Consider the following 17,948-nt stretch of genomic DNA (forward strand, 5'->3'; position numbering starts at 1 on the left):
CCCTATTCCCAATATCAGAGTACTAAGAAGTCAGTTAATAAATTGGTGGGCATAGAATCTGGGCAAAGAGAGTCTGATGATCTTAATGGAATATTATTATTAAACTACAGCAGCAGGATCAGTTGGGCCCTTTCAAAATAGGGCACTATTAATCCAAATAAATTATCCATGCCCCAAATCTGAGGCTCCTTTTTCTTGGGCAATCCTGGACACAATAAAAAATTCTTACTGTCAACTTCCCTTTTTTTTATAAATTCTCCAAGAATTGCTTTCCTTCTTTTGGCTGCAGACCTTATAATACCTCCCCTCCCTTCTGTTTTACCAGACTGTCTTAATGTTTGCATTTCCCAGGTTTATAGATTGACAAGTTTGAGGTTGGCTGCTTCCTGGAGACCTCTATGGAGTACTTAAATGTCATCAGTAATTTTTTTTTATTTAATAAATTTTTTTTTATTCTTATGATAATCCCCATACATTACATCATTAGTTTTAGATGAAGTGTTCCATGATTCATTGTTTGTGCATAACACCCAGTGCTCCATGCAGAATGTGCCCTCCTCAATACCCACCACCAGGCTAACCCATCCTCCCACCCCCCTCCCCTCTAGAACCCTCAGTTTGTTTTTCAGAGTCCATCATCTCTCATGGTTCGTCTACCCCTACGATTTCCCCCGCTTCATTCTTCCCCTCCCGCTACCTTCTTCTTCTTTTTTTCTTAACATATATTGAATTATTTGTTTCAGAGGTACAGATCTGAGATTCAACAGTCTTGCACAATTCACAGCGCTTACCAGAGCACATACCCTCCCCAGTGTCTATCACCCAGTCACCCCATCCCTCCCACCCGCCCCACTCCAGCAACCCTCAGTTTGTTTCCTGCAATTAAGAATTCCTCATATCAGTGAGATCATATGATACATGTCTTTCTCTGTTTGACTTATTTCGCTCAACATAATACCCTCCAGTTCCATCCACATCGTTGCAAATGGCAAGATCTCATTCCTTTTGATGGCTGCATAATATTCCATTGTATACATATACCACATCTTCTTTATCCATTCATCTGTCGATGGACATCTTGGCTCTTTCCACAGTTTGGCTATTGTGGACATTGCTGCTATAAACATTGGGGTGCACGTACCCCTTTGGATCCCTACTTTTGTATCTTTGGGGTAAATACCCAGTAGTGCAATTGCTGGATCATATGGTAGCTCTATTTTCAACTTTTTGAGGAACCTCCATACCGTTTTCCAGAGTGGCTGCACCAGCTTGCATTCCCACCAACAGTGTAGGAGGGTTCCCCTTTCTCTGCATCCCCGCCAACATCTGTCATTTCCTGACTTGTTAATTTTAGCCATTCTGACTGGTGTGAGGTGGTATCTCACTGAGGTTTTGATTTGTATTTCCCTGATGCCGAGCAATATTGAGCACTTTTTCATGTGTCTGTTGGCCATTTGGATGTCTTCTTTGGAAAAATGTCTGTTCATATCTTCTGCCCATTTTTTGATTGGATCATTTGTTCTTTGGGTATTGAGTTTGATGAGTTCTTTATAGATTTTGGATACTAGCCCTTTATCTGATATGTCATTTGCAAATATCTTCTCCCATTCTGTCGGTTGTCTTTTTGTTTTGTTGACTGTTTCTTTTGCTTTGCAAAAGCTTTTTATCTTGATGAAGTCCCAATAGTTCATTTTTGCCCTTGCTTCCCTTGCCTTTGGCGATGTTTCTAGGAAGAAGTTGCTGCGGCTGAGGTCAAAGAGGTTGCTGCCTGTGTTCTCCTTCAGGATTTTGATGGACTCCTGTCTCACATTGAGGTCTTTCAACCATTTGGAGTCTATTTTTGTGTGTGGTGTAAGGAAATGGTCCAGTTTCATTCTTCTGCATGTGGCTATCCAATTTTCCCAACACCATTTGTTGAAGAGACTGTCTTTGTTCCATTGGACATTCTTTCCTGCTTTGTCAAAGATGAGTTGACCATAGAGTTGAGGGTCCATTTCTGGGCTCTCTATTCTGTTCCATTGATCTATGTGTCTGTTTTTGTGCCAGTACCATGCTGTCTTGATGATGACAGCTTTGTAATAGAGCTGGAAGTCCGGAATTGTGATGCCACCGGCTTTGCTTTTCTTTTTCAACATTCCTCTGGCTATGCGGGGTCTTTTCTTGTTCCATACAAATTTTAGGATTATTTGTTCCATTTCTTTGAAAAAAGTGGATGGTATTTTGATAGGGATTGCATTGAATGTGTAGATTGGTCTAGGTAGCATTGACATCTTCACAATATTTGTTCTTCCAATCCATGAGCATGGAACATTTTTCCATTTCTTTGTGTCTTCCTCAATTTCTTTCATGAGTATTTTATAGTTTTCTGTGTACAGATCCTTTGCCTCTTTGGTTAGATTTATTCCTAGGTATCTTATGGTTTTGGGTGCAATTGTAAATGGGATCGACTTCTTAATTTCTCTTTCTTCTGTCTTGTTGTTGGTGTATAGGAATGCCACTGACTTCTGTGCATTGATTTTATATCCTGCCACTTTACTGAATTCCTGTATGAGTTCTAGCAGTTTTGGGGTGGAGTCTTTTGGGTTTTCCACATAAAGTATCATATCATCTGCAAAGAGTGAGAGTTTGACTTCTTCTTTGCCAATTTGGATGCCTTTGATTTCTTTTTGTTGTCTGATTGCTGTGGCTAGGACTTCCAATACTATGTTGAATAGCAGTGGTGATAGTGGACATCCCTGCCACGTTACTGACCTTAGGGGGAAAGCTCTCAGTTTTTCCACATTGAGAATATTTGCTGTAGGTTTTTCATAGATGGCTTTTATGATATTGAGGTATGTACCCTCTATCCCTATACTCTGAAGAGTTTTGATCAAGAAAGGATGCTGTACTTTGTCAAAAGCTTTTTCTGCATCTATTGAGAGGATCATATGATTCTTGTTCTTTCTTTTGTTAATGTATTGTATCACATTGATTGATTTGCGGATGTTGAACCAACCTTGCAGCCCAGGGATAAATCCCACTTGGTCAAGGTGAATAATCTTTTTAATGTACTGTTGGATCCTATTGGCTAGTATTTTGGTGAGAATTTTTGCATCCATGTTCATCAGGGATATTGGTCTGTAATTCTCCTTTTTGATGGGGTCTTTGTCTGGTTTTGGGATCAAGGTAATGCTGGCCTCATAAAATGAGTTTGGAAGTTTTCCTTCCATTTCTATTTTTTGGAACAGTTTCAGAAGAATAGGTATTAATTCTTCTTGAAATGTTTGGTAGAATTCCCCTGGGAAGCCATCTGGCCCTGGGCTTTTGTTTTTTGGGAGATTTTTGATGACTGCTTCAATTTCCTTCGTGGTTATAGGTCTGTTCAGGTTTTCTATTTCATCCTGGTTCAGTTTTGGTAGTTGATACATCTCTAGGAATGCATCCATTTCTTTCAGGTTATCTAATTTCCTGGCATAGAGTTGCTCATAATATGTTCTTATAATTGTTTGTATTTCTTTGGTGTTGGTTGTGATCTCTCCTCTTTCATTCATGATTTTGTGGATTTGGGTCATTTTTCTTTTTGATAAGTCTGGCCAGGGGTTTATCAATCTTGTTAATTCTTTCAAAGAACCAGCTCCTAGTTTCGTTGATCTGTTCTACTGTTCTTTTAGTTTCTATTTCATTGATGTCTGCTCTGATCTTTATTATTTCTCTTCTCCTGCTGGGTTTAGGCTTTATTTGCTGTTCTTTCTCCAGCTCCTTTAGGTGTAGGGTTAGGTTGTGTACTTGAGACCTTTCTTGTTTCTTGAGAAAGGCTTGTATTGCTATATACTTTCTTCTTAGGACTGCCTTTGCTGCATCCCAAAGATTTTGAATAGTTGTGTTTTCAATTTCATTGGTTTCCATGTACTTTTTAAATTCTTCTTTAATTTCCTGGTTGACCCATTCATTCTTCAGTAGGATGCTCTTTAGCCTCCATGTATTTGAGTTCTTTCTGACTTTCCTCTTGGGATTGAGTTCTAGTTTCAAAGCATTGTGGTCTGAAAATAGGCAGGGAATGATCCCAATCTTTTGGTACCGGTTGAGACCTGATTTATGACCTAGGATGTGATCGATTCTGGAGAGTGTTCCATGGGCACTAGAGAAGAATGTGTATTCTGTTGCTTTGGGGTGGAATGTTCTGAATATGTCTGTGAAGTCCATTTGGTCCAGTGTGTCATTTAAAGTCTTTATTTCCTTGTTGATCTTTTGCTTAGACGATCTGTCCATTTCAGTGAGGGGGGTGTTAAAGTCCCCCACTATTATTGTATTGTTGTCAATGTGTTTTTTGTTTTTGTTATTAATTGCCTTATATAATTGGCTGCTCCCATGTTAGGGGCATAGATATTTACAATTGTTAGATCTTCTTGTTGGATAGATCCTTTAAGTAGAATATAATGTCCTTCCTCATCTCTTATTACAGTCTTTGGTTTAAAATCTAATTTGTCTGCTATAAGGATTGCCACCCCAGCTTTCTTTTGGTGTCCATTAGCATGGTAAATGGTTTTCCACCCCCTCACTTTCAATCTGGGGGTGTCTTTGGTTCTAAAATGAGTCTCTTGCAGACAGCATATCGATGGGTCTTGTTTTTTAATCCAGTCTGATAGCCTGTGTCTTTTGATTGGGGCATTTAGCCCATTTACATTCAGGGTAACTATTGAAAGATAGGAATTTAGTGCCATTGTATTGCCTGTAAGGTGACTGTTACCGTATATTGTCTGTGTTCCTTTCTGGTCTATGTTGCTTTTAGGCTCTCTCTTTGTTTAGAGGACCCCTTTCAAGATTTCCGGTAGGGCTGGTTTTGTGTTTGCAAATTCCTTTAGTTTTTGTTTGTCCTGGAAGCTTTTTATCTCTCCTTCAATTTTCAATGACAGCCTAGCTGGATAGAGTATTCTTGGCTGCATATTTTTCTCATTTAGTGCTCTGAATATATCCTGCCAGTCCTTTCTGGCCCACCAGGTCTCTGTGGATAGATCTGTTGCCAATCTAATGTTTCTACCCTTGTAGGTTACATCTCTCTTCTCCCGAGCTGCTTTCAGGATTTTCTCTTTGTCTATGAGACTCATAAGTTTTACTATTAGATGTCGGGGTGTTGACCTATTTTTATTGATTTTGAGAGGAGTTCTCTGTGCTTCCTGGATTTTGATGCCTGTTTCCTTCCCCAAATTAGGCAAGTTCTCTGCTATAATTTGCTCCATTATACCTTCTGCCCCTCTCTCTCTTCTTCTTCTGGGATCCCAATTATTCTAATGTTGTTTCGTCTTATGGTATCGCTTATCTCTCGAATTCTGCCCTCGGATCCAGTAGTTGTTTATCTCTCTTTTTCTCAGCTTCTTTATTTTCCATCATTTCATCTTCTATATTACTGATTCTTTCTTCTGCCTCATTTATCCTAGCAGTTAGCGTCCCCATTTTTTATTGCACCTCATTAATAGCCTTTTTGATTTCTACTTGGTTGGATTTTAGTTCTTTTACTTCTCCAGAAAGGGTTTCTCTAATAACTTCCATATTTTTTTCAAGCCCAGCTAGTATCTTTAAAGTGATGATTCTGAACTCTAGATCTGACATCGTACTAATGTCCATATTGAGTAGGTCCCTGGCAGTCGGTACTACCTCTTGTTCTTTTTGTTGAGGTGATTTTTTCCGTCTTGTCATTTTGTGCAGAGGAGAATAGATTGAGAGAACAAAATGCTAGCAGAGTAACAACGTCCCCAGAAAATATACTCTAAACCAATCAGAAAAGAGCTGAAGCAGTGCGTAAAGGGAAAGAGAGAAAAAAGAAAAAGATAAAGATAAAAACAAAAACAAACAAAACAAAACAACAACAACAAAAAAAAAACCAGAATGTGATCAAATATGATCAGGCTGGTATATAGATCAGTGCCACACACTAGATTTGGGGTGTATTTTGGTCTTTTAGAAGAAAGTGCCTCCCAAATTTTTAAAGAAAGAAAAACTTATGTATGTACAAAAATAAGGGTTGATACGATGAAGGGATGGAATATGACTGTAAAGATGGAAATTATAAAAAATTTTATAAAAGGAATTGATAAGAAGTTGTTTGGAAAAAGAAAGAAGAGGATTTAAAAAAAGAAAAAAGAAAAAAAAGGGAGAGGATGTGATCAGGCAGGGGAATAGAAAACACCATATACTAGAGATTTAGGGTATATTTTAATCTGTTAGAAGAAACTATCTCAAAATTTTAAAGAGGGAACAACTTATATATATAAGCCAAAAATAAGGGTAACTACTATGAAGGGATAGAATATGACTCTAAAAATGAAAAATAAAAATGTTTCTTTTAAAAAAAGGGATTGATAAGATGTTGGTTGAAAAAGGGAAAAAGAAAAACTCAAAAAGAAAAGAAAAAAAGACAGTTAAAAAAAATTAACTTTGAAAGACTAAAGAATCATGGTAAAAAAGCCGTGAATTCTATGTGCAGTAGTCCCCTAGCGCTGGAGTTCTGCCGTTCTCACTGATCGGTAAACTTGGTCTTGGCTGGCTGTTCTCGCTGATCTTCTGGGGAGGGACCTGTTGCCGTGGTTTCCAAATGTCTCCGCCGGAGGCGGAATTGCCCCGCCCTTGCCCCCCTCCCGGCTAAGTAATCTGCTCGGGTTTGCTCTCCGTTCCCTGCGAGTTTTCCGTACAGCTTTGGAGGCGGAGAGTGAAAATGGCGGCCTCCCAATCTCCGCCCCGGAGGAGCCGAGAACTCGGGGCCCCCGCTCCTCAGTGAGCCCCCAGAGAAAAGCCGTCAGTCACTCCCGTCTCCCCGCTCTCCGGCCGCACTCCGTGCTCACCCGGCCTGTGACTGCGCGTTTCTATCTGTGGCACCCGACCCCGGGTGGAGTCTCCAAACCCAGCAGATCCCTGCGGTGCGCTCCCGTGTGGCTCCTCCCGGGAGAGGAAGGTGAGTCTCCCCGGATCTGCCGCTTGTTGGGTCCCTGCTGGAGGAGCAGGGGCCCGACTGTGCCGCGGATCATGGTTTAGGGCAACCCCGAGCTGAGAGCCCGCGCCTGGGCTCCGCCTCTGCAGCCGGCTTCCCTGCTCCGCTACCTGGGAGCTCTGCCACACTCAGGCACCCCCGGTCTTTCTGTGACCCCGAGGGTCCTGAGACCACACTGTCCCGGAGGGTTTCACCCCCCGCTTAGCCACCAGAGTGACGTCCCTCAGCGGAGCAGACTTTTAAAAGTTCCGATTTTGTGCTCCGCGGCTCTATCACTTGCCAGAAGCGGCCGACGGAGGCCCCTCCCCCGCCGTCTATCCTCCCGAATATCGCCTCGGATTCACTTCTCCGCACGTCCTACCTTCCAGAAGGTGGTCGCTTCTCTGATGAGAGAGTTGTTGCTCTTCTTTTCTTCGATCTCCTGTTGAGTTTGTAGGTGTTCAGAATGGTTTGATCCCTATCCAGCTGAATTCCTGAGAGGAGACAAAATCCAGGTCTCCTACTCCTCCGCCATCTTGCCCCGCCCCCTGTCATCAGTAATTTATCCACAGTTAAACTATAGGCTGTAGTCTTTTGGAAAAATTTCCTGTAGACAGTTGATCCCACCCATCGTAGGTAGAGTTTTGTAAATTGCAAACACGGAGCCCCTCCCTGACTTGCGTGCTCTGTCTTCTTCCTGATCACTTGCCTCTGTCATTGTTTGTCCCAAACGTACTTTTACAACTGTAACTTTTATACACCTTTTCCAGGAATTAATATGTAACAGTAATGGTCAGTAGTGAATTACTTAACCATTGAAACGTGTGCTTAGGACACCCAGAAAAATGCTTTTAAGAATTCTTTTAAGACTTTGATTGTTGAGGGGGTGCCTGGCTGGCTCAGTTGGTAGAGCACATGCTCTTGATCTCAGGGCAGTGAGTTCAAGCCCCATGTTGAGTGTAGAGAGGACTTAAAAAAATAAAAATCTTAGAAAAAAGAATTTGTTGGTTTTTAAAAAGAAAAATTTAAGCAGTCATGATGAAAAAAATGGTATTTGTATTTATTTTACCATTTATGGCTATAATTATTATTAATTGTTTTTAATTTGAATCCATAGAGGATGGTTTGGGAAAGACAGCCTTCTCTTTTTTAGAACTTAGAGTTTCTAAAGGTATTAATCTGGCCTTGATCACCGTGTCTAAAAAGAAAACATTCCATAATGATAATGTGGTATTATTTGAAATAAATATTTTATTATTTATTATTCTTTTAAATTCTTTTTCCTATGTCGGATCACAACCACACCTCACAAAGTGGCCTCTATTAAAGACAACATGGAGTGATGAAGCTGGATTTAACTCCCAGCTCCTACTCACTACCAGTGTTGCCTTGGAAAAGTGTCACTTTTTTTGGCCTCAGTTTCTTTATCTGTAACTTAGTGTGTTGGTTCCTCATGGTGAAAATGTCCAAGTAGTAGTCTATATTAACAGGCAGAAGGTGAGGTGGTGTTAGAGAAGAGGCAGTGATGATCCAGTGGGGTATAGTGGTTGGAAACAGATTTCAGAGCCAGTCTACTGGGATTTGAAGTCTGCTTCATTTTACTTATCCATAAAATGGGTTGTTGTAAGAATTAAAATGAGTTAAAATATGTAAAGCAATTATAACAATGCACTCTATAGTTGCTTGCTGCTATGATGATGAGGATCCCTAAGAAAATATAAGCAGAGGGCCTGAACCCAACGGTACTTTGTGTTCAGGCAAAGCAAAAATTATTAATCAGAGGCCAACATTATATAAACTTTGTAAGATTATGGAACATTTGCCACTGCTTTGTACCTATTAGCTTTATCCCCCGTTTGTCCAGAGTGGTTAGCAGATAAAACTTAAAATTCAATGAGCCTGTATGCTTGGCTTCAATGGCAGCAAGGAAGTGGGGGAGGTAGAGAGACTGTCTCCTTCTGCATTTAGGCTTAGAGAGCTGCCAAAAGGAGAGAAAACAGGGGTGTCTCGGTGGCTATAAGGAAGAAGGAACATGGGAAGCAGACCTAGACCTGGAAAGGGACCTGGGGACTTAATGATGGCAAGGTTCATGTGGTTCCCTGTCCCCTCTCTGTCCCTCACGGGGCTGTGGTGAGCATCAAATGAGCTTATGACAGTGCTTTTTAAGCGGATAAGTGTTACAGAGACATCATGTTAAATAGTGAGTACTTTCATTTTACAACTATTACATTGGAAAGCTGCACTCAAACTGTGTTAAAAGAGAAACTGAGGTATATTAAAAATATTGACGGGGCGCCTGGGGGGCTCAGTCGTTAAGCGTCTGCCTTCGGCTCAGGTCATGATCCCAGGGTCCTGGGATCAAGCCCCGCATCGGGCTCCCTGCTCAGCGGGAAGCCTGCTTCTCCCTCTCCCACTCCCCCTGCTGTGGTCCTTCTCTCGCTTTGTCTCTCTCTGTCAAATAAATAAATAAAATCTTTTTTAAAAAAATATTGACAGTTTCTGTGAACAAAGATCAATGCTTATCAGGGAGCACTGAACCGGAAATGGTTAGGAGCCGTCGGCCGGCAGGAGCTAGGGCAGTAACTCCCATAGAGAAGGTGCAGAGGCAAAGAAAGGAAATTATTTGATTGACTGTAGCTCAGAGCCTAGTTGGCTGTTTGTGATTGGTTGTCTTTAGGTTTCTATTTCTTAACCTTGAGGCACTTACAGGTAGAGGTTTTAGTTTGTTTATATAGGCCACCAAAGCATTAGAGCTACCTCAGTCTCATGGCCTCCTTGTTTAATTAAACAGTATGTAAGACCTGTTCAACTCCTTGAACTCAGTTCAGTGTTTCATTATTGTTGGAACAATAGTCAAACTCCCTTTAAGACCGACCGAGCAAGTTCTGTCTCTTCCAGGAAGCCTTCTCTGAACACATCAACAATCACACCACACCCTCTTCTAATTTTCACAGGGGTTCCTCTTATCTTCTTACAGCTCCTGCAGCCTGTGAAACCTTCTATTGTTATTTACCTTTCTCTGAATAAGTCCTGTTTCATCCACATGGCCCCCTAAGGCGGAGCAAAAAGCTTTCTATTCATAGGTGCTCAAAAAATACTTGTCAAGTGATGGCATGATATGCAGTATAATGGCTCCCCCCAAAATGCCCACATCCTGATCCCTGGAACCTGTGAATGTCACCTTATATAGCAAAGGAGAATTAAGGTTGCAGGTGGAATTAGGGATGCTAATCAGCTGACCTCAAAACAGGGAGGTTATTGGGGCGCCTGAGTGGCTCAGTCGTTAAGCCTCTGCCTTCGGCTCAGGTCATGATCCCAGGGTCCTGGAATCGAGCCCCGCATCGGGCTCCCTGCTCCGCGGGGTGCCTGCTTCTCCCTCTCCCACTCTCTCTGCTTATGGTTCCTCTCTCGCTGTGTCTCTCTCTGTCAAATAAATAAATAAAATCTTAAAAAAAAAAACAAACAGGGAGGTTATTCTGGATTATGCAATGAGCCTGATGTAATCACAAGGACCCTTAAAAGTGGAAGGAGGCAGAATAAGTCAGAGTGATATAATGTGAGAACATGATCCTCCATTGCTGGCTTTGACAATGGAGGAAAGGGGCCAAGAGCCAAGGAATGTAAGCAGCCTCTAGAAGCTGGGAAAGGCAAGGACATGGGTTCTCCCCTAGAACCTACAGAAAGGAATGCAGCCCTGACAATATCTTGATTTTAGCTTAGTGAGACCCACTGCAGATTTCTAACATCCAAAAGGGTAAGCCAGCAGTTTGCAGGACTTTGTTACTGCAGCTATAGGAAAGTAATACAGATGGCAAGAAATGACTTTTCTGTGACTGTATTCAGTGGCTCTGAACTTCCTACTCAGCCTAACAAGATAAAGCCTCAAGTTTTCAGAGCTCAAGTTTGAGAGTCTACAGTTCCTACTATTAACATGTACTGTAGGGGAAATGAGTTAGAACTATTTTGGTTGCAAGCAAAGCAGGATATAAATGATTGGTCTTTTTAATAAAGAAAGGTAACTGCTTTATAAAAAAAAAAAAAGTTTTCCTTTGTTGTATTAGAAACATTAGGCACCTGGGTGGCTCAGTCAGTTAAGCGTCTGCCTTCAGCTCAGGTCATGATCCTAAGGTCCTGGGATCGAGTCCCACATTGGGCTCCTTGCTCATCAGGGAACCTGCTTCTCCCTCCGCCTGCCACTCCCCCTGCTTGGGCTCTCTCTCTCTCTGATTAAAAAAAAGAAAGAAAGAAAGATTTAGCTCATTCTCGGGGTAAGGGAACCCTCCCAAAACAGGATGCAAATATTTGCCCTCCCTTCCAGAGAGCATGAGATGAGATTACCTAAATTTTGAAAACTGAGCTTTTCCTGCTGTCAGGAAAAGGATTTTTGATTGTTAAAAGTTGGGACTCTGGTTTCAGGCTCTTCACCATGGATTATATCAGAAAGGAAACCTTGATTTTCTTGGTAAAGAAAATAGAACTGGGAAGGCGCCTGGGTGCTCAGACGGTTAAGCGTCTGCCTTCGGCTCAGGTCATGATCCCAGGGTCCTGGGATCGAGCCCCACATGCTTCTCCCTCTCCTTCTGCCTGCCGCTTCCCCTCCTTGTACTCTCTCTCTAATAAAAAATAAACAAATCTTTAAAAAAAAAAAAAAAGAAAATAGAACTGGGGGTGCCTGGTGGCTCAGTCGGTTGGGCATCTGCCTTCAGCTCAGGTCAGGATCCCAGGCCCTGGGATCAAGCCCCGCACATTAGGCTCCCTGCTCAGCAGGGAGCCTGCTTCTCCCTCTCCTCTCTGCTCTTGCTATCTCTGTCACTATCTCTGTTATTATCTCTCAAATAAATAAATAAAATCTTTAAAAAAAAAGAAAAGATAATAGAACTGGGTTTGGGATAGAGAGGAGGCATCTTGAAACCCAGGGTGGATTTGCAGGGGGGTGGTGAGACAAGGAAAAGAATTGCTGGATATGTTAGGGAAAAGTGGCCCAGATGCTCTGGGGCTCAGTCCTAGAAAGCTGTCCCCCCACCTATCGCTAATCAAGGGCGCTAAGAGCCACACCAAAAGGCAAAACCCACACCTAGAACCGGTGCCCATTGGTCTTCCGGTCTGCACAGGGGCAGGAACATGATTCCATTCTGCCCAGTGCTTTACCAGCCGACCATCCTGTGGGAGGCAGCAATGCCTGGACCTCAGGAAGATTTTTTTTTAATTGTGGTAAAATACACATAACCTAAAATTTGCCATTTGAACCATTTTAAAATGTACAGCTTAGTGGCAGGTAGTACATTCCCAATACTGTACAACCATTACCAGTCTCTACCATCATTTCACAATGTATACAAGCATCAAATCATCATGTGCACACCGGAAAGGAATCTATGTCAATTATACCTCCGTTGAGAAAAAAGGAAAAACAATATTTCTCCCTGTCACCAACCACCCATATTCCAGGCAGATATCTCCCCACAATACCCACAAACACCACTTGTTGGAGCTCCTCCTCCAAGAATCTCTTATGCTCCTACAAATCTTGCTGGATATGCCAAGGAGGCAAGGTCCCGACCTGCTCTTTGCCCAAGCCATTTCTCCGAGTCAGATTCACAGGGAGCAGCCTTGCGGGATGAGGTAATACCTCTCCACAGACAAAAAGCGGGCTTTCTTCCGCTTGCTGCAAATCAGCGAATCCCCCAAGCTGAGTGTTCCTTGGCCGCAAAGCAAACCCATTCCGAGCATAGCATCTGCCTGGCCCTACCCTACCCTGTTTACACCTCCCCTGTGCGACTTGAGAGGCATGGGGCACCCACACAAACCAACATGAAGCTCATGCTACTTGCTGTGCCATGGGTAATAAAGTCCAGTGTCTCTGAGCCAAGAGTCTCGGGTCTTTGCCAGCATCCATGACACATGCCATCTCACTTATTAGCCTATAAATAAGGTAAAATCCTGGACTCTTCAGTTCTTTTTTTTTTTTTTTTAAGATTTATTTATTTATTTATTTGAGAGAGAGAGCGGGCGAGCGAGCATGAGTGGGGGTCAGTGGCAGAGGGAGAGGGAGAGACAGACTCCCCACTGAGCAGGGAGCCCGATGTGGGGCTCCATTCCAGGACCCTGAGATGTTGACCTGAGCTGAAGGCAGATGCTTCACCGACTGAGCCACCCAGGCGCCCCATGGACTATTCTGTTCTCAACACCTATAAGCCTTAGATATTTATTAGGGTAGTGAGGATGATCATACACATCTGTTCTGGGAGGGAATGTGAACAGAGCAAATTTAAACCCTAGGGCTGGGACACAGCATTTGGTATTTTAAAATGTAATGTCTCTCTATAAAGTATTATTTAACCATAGAAGTCTTGCATATTTTTCTGTGTATTCTTAAAAATTTATATTTACTGGGGTGCCTGGGTGGCTCAGTCAGTTAAGCGTCTGCCTTCGGCCCAGGTCATGATCCCAGGGTCCTGGGATCGAGCCCCACATCGGGCTCCTTGCTCAGTGGGGAGCCTGCTTCTCCCTCCCCCTCTGCCTGCCACTCCCCCTGCTTGTGCTCTCTCTATCAAATAAATAAATAAAATCTTTAAAAAAATTTATATTTATTATTGCCTGACAATTTGAATGATGTTTTAGATTTCACTTTTATCTGTTTGTCACCTATATAGGATTCAACTGATATATTTATTTTGTATCCAAGAACCTAGCTCAATTTTTTAAAATTCTAATATCTAATCTGGACATTCTTTGGATGTTACAATGTGAAAGTTAATGAAGTTTGTGGCCACCTTATAAAAAATTATTGTTGGGATGCCTGGGTAGCTCAGTTGCTCAAGCCTCCAATTCTTGATTTCAGCTCAGGTCATGATCTCAGGGTCGTGAGATCAAGCCCTGTGTTGGGCTCCACGCTCAGCAGGGAGTCTGTTTGAGATTCTCTCTCTCTCTTGCTCTCGCTCTCACTCTGCCCCTTCCCCCCACCTGCATGCACTCGTGTGCTCTCTTGTGCTATCTCTCTCCAAAATAAATAAATAAAAACTTTTCTTTAATTTTTTTAAAGATTTTATTTATTTATTAGAGAGAGAGAGAGAAAGCACGAACATGGGCAGGGGGAGAAGCAGGCTGCCCACTGAGCAGGAAGCCCAATGCAGGGCTTGATCCCAGGACCCTGGGATCATGACCTGAGCCAAAGGCAGACACTTAACCGACTGAGCCATCCGGGCACCCCTAAATAAAAATCTTTTAAAAATCATTATTACTTAATGCAGGTTAGACAATATTTTTCAAACTATAAGGTCTATAGAGAGAAATATAAGGAAAGAAGTCCTAAGTGATGAAAAGATTGCGATCAACCAAACTATGCTATCCAATTTTGGTGACTTTCATTCATCATAGAAAAATTGAATTTTATATTTGATATTTATTGAATACTTGTCATAAACAAGGTATAAGGAAGTCAGAGATGAATGAGACATAGTCTTTTCCTTCAAGGAGGTCACAGTGTAGCAGGAGGGATGGAAGGAGTGGCTTTAATGTTATATTTATGTGGAAGCCACTGACTTCATAATCTACTATTCATTTATCCCTCTAGGCTCCAGTGTTTTTTCCTTCATTATTGCTTATTTTCTCACCCTTGTGATTCAAAGAACAAAAACCAACTAAATGTACTTCAAGAATAAAGAGGGCTAGTTTCAGGTGCATTTTCTCTGTTATTTCTATGGATTACTTTCCCTCTCATCTCTATACCGTCTCTGTTCTCTCACCAATGTTCCTGAGAATAGAATTTGATTGGCTGAGGCTTTCTTATGCTACAGGCCAGATGTGTGTGGTCGCTGGCCATTCTATTGGACGGGATTGCCTATCCTTGGGTTATGTTATCATCCAATCAGTTAATGTGACTATTAGTGCAGGACATGCCACTCAAGCAGGAGGAGGATATGAAAACACTAGAGTATAGGTATGGCATTAAGTAGAGCAGACAATCATTTACATCTCTAGTATGCAAATTTATCTCTTGAGGAGCCCATTTTTGTTCCTATAAATGGGCATGAGAATAAACCATATAGAGGCACCTGGGTGGCTCAGTCGGTTAAGTGTCTACCTTTGGCCCAGCTCATGATCCCAGGCTCCTGGGATCGAGCCCTGCATTGGACTTTCTACTCAGCAAGAAGTCTGCTTCTCCCTCTGCGGGCTCTCTTGCTCTCTCACTCTCTCACGCGTGCTCTCTCTCTCTCAAATAATTAAATAAATAAAATCTTTTTAAAAAATTTAAAGAGATAATAAGCCATATAAAATACTTTGTGCTGTGGGTTGAAGGCCTAAATCAATAGTTTTAAATAGTTTCAATTCTATCAAAAATGAAGAAATTAAAGAAAAATTATTAGGTGAAATACTGGTCAAACAGTATCAGGATTCTTTTTTTACCCCTTGCTGTTAACCAAAATACTTTAATTTACAACTTTCATGTACTATATGAAGTCTGCAATTGTTTGAAATTCTCACCTGGCTCTTGTAAAGAGTTCAGGCTACACTTTCGGTCTTCATCATCAGAAAGGATACCCGGTTCTTCATCAGTCCACAGGGAAGGATCTGGATATGGAAAGTGACCCAGTACAGCATCCGAGTCATGCCAAAAATGCCAGGGAATCCAAAACCACATGGTCATACCGAAGAACTCTGCTGCGGTCACCTGGGACCTGGTCAGCTGGGGAAACTGTATACCACGGCTTGATATGCACACCACCGCCAGCAAGATGGACTCCACTGCCTCTAGCTGCCGGGGAGCCACCTCTCAAGAAATGGCCTCCAACGTAGAGGAAAGATGCCAGCAGCGTCAGAGCTGACATGTCAGCCCGAGTCCCCACCACAGTCCCCAGGCCACCAATATCAAGATTCTTTAAGCTTCAGTAAATACCAAGCAATGTACTATCATGTCTAGATCTCTTGATTCACTTGCTTTGGAACTGCAACTCCTTTGTACATAAACATGAAATAACTGGTCATTTGACAGTTTCATGGTTCCACTTCTAAAATTAGACAATCTTGTTTTTAATGAGACCAGCGCAAATGAGAGGTAGAACAGAAAGTATAAGTAGGTCAGGTAGGTAGTCTCCTATGGTGTATAATATTTTGAGAAATTCAAAATTATATTGCTCCTCCCCACCCCACTAAAAAAATAGCATTTTAATTAGTCTGTTATAGGGCAGGAAATTCTTACCATTGGTTAAACTCCATTGCTACCTTGTGCTGGTGGAGGAGTGGGTGGGGTTGGTCTTCTGCTCAAGAGAGAGAGAGAAAAGTAACTAATCAATCCACTATCACCTGCTATCCATTATATTTTCACAGATGGCAGGGTCCAGAGAGAAAGGGACCTAAAATAGGTAAATTTGAAGGCGCGGTAAAAACAGAAACATCTGTAGCTGGGGCTTCTGGCAAAAAAAGTGGTAGTTAAAATGGGGTACTGTAGCAGAGAGCTTTAGAAAACGGATGCCGGGCGCCTGGATGGCTCAGTTGGTTAAGCGACTGCCTTCAGCTCAGGTCATGATCCTGGAGTCCCGGGATCCAGTCCTGCATCGGGCTCCCTGCTCAGGGAGTCTGCTTCTCCCTCTGACCCTCCCCCCCTCATGTGCTCTCTCTCTCTCTCTCTCATTCTTGCTCTCTCAAATGAATAAATAAAAAAATAAAATCTTAAAAAAAAAATAGAAAACGGATGCCTTGGGTCTTTGGAGGTGGGTTGAGGCATAAGCGCGTACCTAACAGGGGAAGCTTGAAGACCCACTTGATCTACTTTATAATGCCCTGTCCAGACCTACGGAATCAGAATTTTCATTTTAATAGGATCACCAGGTGGTTCGTGTGCACATTAAGTTTGAGAAGTATTGCTTTAACGGGTCTGCAACCCACAAGGGCTCAAACAACCATTGACTCAAGCAGTTTTGGAAAAAGATTAAACGGAAAAAAGCTGGGAATTGATCTCACAAAATGGTTTAATTAAATTCCTTCTCCATTATTTGACCAAATTCGTCTTTTAAGAAATAGTTTAGAAACTAAACATTCTTCCCCTCTTGCTTGAATCTTCCCAGATCACAAACCACAAACAATCCCCTTTTTTATTACAGGAAAAATATAAGTTTAGGTGAATAAACATCAAAGATTCAGGTTAGAGTCCTCTTATGACCGTTAAGGAAATATGAAAACAAGCAATGGTCAAAAACTCCCAAGAGACTTTGTTTAAATATCACTTTATCTTAACACCTGTCATAGCTCATACAGCTCAGAGCAGGGAGGCAGGTGGGAGGTCATTAGTTTCAAACTTCGCAGGTCAGAACTCAAAATGTACAATTCTTTTTAAAAAGCTTTGAAGAACAAACTATAGCCATTGCTCTGCCTTAAGACTCTTACATTTAGGTATCTCAATTAGAAGTCAGCTTAGTTCCTTGGTCTTTTCTGAGCAAGTTGATCCAATGAAAGGAATCCCCTTTTTTCCTAATGAGCATCCCAGCCACACCCATAAATGGGTGCCTACTGGCCCTGCAAAGAACTAGCCAGGCTGGAGAAAGAGCAGAAAGTGGGCAATCTTTGAGAAAAGATTGAAAATGTGCCTCTGCCTTGAAAATGACCTTTCTTCACTCTGAATTTTTGCTGCCTTCAGGTTGTTTCCCGGTAGTCCAAGCAGAGAGAAAACAGCTAAGTAACTCTGGGAGCGAGGAGTAATATTATTTTATTGTTTTATAGTTGATCTCTTATAGAAGATTAGTTCATTTCCAAGTGGGGGGTAGTGTGTGAATATCTGAGGATTACCCCGGGATAATTTCCACTTTCTTAGGGAAAACTTGATTCTCCTGGGCTTTCCAGGGACTATATCAGACAATCTCAAAGTAAGCATTTGCTCATCCAACGTTCATTCAACAAACATTTATTAAATATTTGCTCTCTAACAGATACTGTGTTAGGTGAATAATAAGCTGAACAAGCTCCTTGTCCTCATGGAACTTATATTCTGGTGGGAGGGACAGATTTTTAAAAA

At 41.9% G+C, this 17,948-nt stretch overlaps 1 pseudogene; it reads right to left on the bottom strand.

The window, feature by feature from the left end:
- The window catches only part of LOC123848248 (NADH dehydrogenase [ubiquinone] 1 beta subcomplex subunit 2, mitochondrial-like), a 20,563-nt pseudogene extending 4,697 nt beyond the window's left edge, over positions 1–15,866 (bottom strand).
- Positions 15,867–17,948: the final 2,082 nt, after the last annotated feature.

Source organism: Mirounga angustirostris, unplaced genomic scaffold (genome assembly GCF_029215605.1).
Source record: "Mirounga angustirostris isolate CCGP_5_RB_7025 unplaced genomic scaffold, mMirAng1.0.hap1 SCAF_11, whole genome shotgun sequence".
Classification (NCBI taxonomy): domain Eukaryota; kingdom Metazoa; phylum Chordata; class Mammalia; order Carnivora; family Phocidae; genus Mirounga; species Mirounga angustirostris.